Consider the following 2,477-nt stretch of genomic DNA (forward strand, 5'->3'; position numbering starts at 1 on the left):
CGATAGTGGCGCTGGAGTTAGTGCGCCAGCGCCAAAAAATGTGCACCGTTACCCAAGCCTACCCAGCAGAAATTTTAAGCATACGACATCGCTGTTGGTGGCATGAGCTTGCTGCTGTGTACACATGCCAATATAAATGAACCTTTATTTCCATTTCCTTATATCGTGGTTTCTCAGAGCGTATGCGTACCTTAATCATGCACTTGTACTACTGCGGTATGCATATGGCTGTATTAATGTTTCAAACATACAAAAATGCATTAATGGAACAGTATTAAAGCATTCTTACAAGATATGTATCCCCATATGTAAATGCTACTTTTCTGATACATTTTAAAATACGGGGACATACAAACAAGTAGCATTTACATATTCAAATGCATATCTTGTAGAAGCCCGTTTGTGCTGAAAATAGTATCGCACAACACGTCTGTTCACTAAAATTTTTGTACAAGACTGAAATATTACAAAAATTCCACTTCAAATTTATCAAGAAATGTGCTTAACACAACGACAACGTTCATTCGCTTGCAATTCGCTGGAATTTGAATTTATTCGTGGAAATTCATGACTACGCATGAATTGTTCACACTATTCACTCATATAGCAAGCATTCTTCACGAATGCATACAACCGATTTCTACTGGGGGGTACATACATACATACTGTTAACCGTCGTTCTCAGTTAATAAAAACGCTTGCGAATTTAACCTTAATCGGGCTGGATTGGCGCAAAGGCTGGTTTATTTCTAAGTGGAAATTAACAATTTACAAATTTTAATGCGAAACAAAATGATGTTACTACTTACCGCAGTGTGTCCTTCTTCTTTGCTTGACGACGGCTAACAGCTTCAATTATGCGCGCTCAGAGCTACATAAACCTATCGTTCTCGATGCGCAAAGGTTAATTGCAAAAGCTCATGCGAATATGCATATAAAGGCAAAGAAGAATGACGCAGTGCGGTAATTTTACACAAACAAATAGTACGGATACAAAGAAGAAATGTAATAACTGCATCCATGTATGTACTTTGGCTTCATGTTCGTACATATGTATGTACATAGAGATGCGCAGACATATGTACATATGCATGTTTAAGCGTCGACATTATACCGTAGAAAGGGCGTGCTGCGACACATACATATGCACATACATACATACATACATATTTACATGTTCACGTATTCATTTTTCGGCCTTCAGCTCTGTTTCGGTCAGTCTGGCGTAAAAAATATATGCGATTAAAATGTACCAACCATGTTAGAGGTCCATCCAATTAAGAGAACCCTCAGAAGTGCCGCTGGCCAGTTTACAATTTACCTATATATGTATGTACGAAGGATGTTGCGAATATTTGCATTCGTATTCGTTATGCGAATGATTCGCATCATTTTACACATTCGCATTCGGCATTCGCATTCGCATCAAATGATACGAATATTTTGCGAATGCGAATGTCTACATGGGCAGAGAGTCTACTCTAATATTGTTGAAATGGCTCTAAGTCTGTCTAACCAGGGTGCGGACAATGACCAGTTTTTAGCTTCAGGCGTTAAACGGTTAAGTAGTATATCAAGCAAATTGAGCCTTCCACAAGTACTGCTAAAAGTCTTATAAGCAACCTAGAAATAATTTTAGGTTCCCCCAGTGAAAGCGAAGGCTCGGATGTAGAATCTGGAGACATTAGAAAATGTGAAATTAAAGCTCAATTGAAGGCCTATCTTAAAGAAAAACGAGCTTATCTCGGTGAAAATCCTCTCGATTGGTGGAAAACTAAACTAAAATTACTTTTTTTTTTAAATTTAATATGCCCCTTTTCAATTTTGACTACTATTTAGATTAAAACACTGCACTATGATCTGGCAGTTACTATTTCCTGGCCAAAAGTCATTTTTAGAGTATCGATAAATCGATTTTTTTTTGTCCCTTCACTAAACTAATTCTCCAGAGTAAAAAAGTAGGTACATACTCATTATTTTCCTAAAGAGTTTTCCCATTGAGATATCAGCTGTTAAAGCTGCCATTTCTACTAAAAGCTTAAAAATTTAGTTCTTTCGTAGTCAGTATTCTTGTAGTTCGAAATGGTAGGAATTTTCGAATGAGAAAGATTATTCGAAACAGAGAATGGAAATGAATATTTGTGTGATTAACAAAAAATAAAATTATAGTTTAAAAAACTAAAATCTCGCTGTTATAATTTCCATTCGTACTGTCATCAGGTATGTAACTTGAGAATAGAAATCGGTGCATCTTTTAGACGCATCAATATTACATAGTTACATCCCGAGCTAATAAAAGGGAGGTAAAAAAAGAAAACTAACATATAGCTTGCTAAATAAAATAAAACTTATTTAAAATGGACTCTAATTTGGGTAATAATATTCCACTTGAAGTAGATATTCATTTGACGGTCTTCAAGCTTTGCGGGCAATAAAAATGTTCAATTTAAAGTTTATGGGCTGAGAATCATGTTGCA

At 35.9% G+C, this 2,477-nt stretch overlaps 1 long non-coding RNA gene across 1 annotated transcript; it reads right to left on the reverse strand.

Annotated features, from left to right (window-relative positions):
• Positions 1 to 613: 613 nt before the first annotated feature.
• On the reverse strand, positions 614 to 1,383 carry LOC118749463. Its single transcript, XR_004994222.1, has 2 exons — positions 810 to 1,383; positions 614 to 749 (listed from the first exon to the last, which is right to left on the reverse strand). It is a non-coding gene; the product is annotated as an uncharacterized LOC118749463 (long non-coding RNA).
• Positions 1,384 to 2,477: the final 1,094 nt, after the last annotated feature.

The sequence above is a fragment of the Rhagoletis pomonella genome, unplaced genomic scaffold, assembly GCF_013731165.1.
Source record: "Rhagoletis pomonella isolate Grant_MI unplaced genomic scaffold, Rhpom_1.0 Rhpom_scaffold_00016, whole genome shotgun sequence".
Taxonomy (NCBI): Eukaryota; Metazoa; Arthropoda; class Insecta; order Diptera; family Tephritidae; genus Rhagoletis; species Rhagoletis pomonella.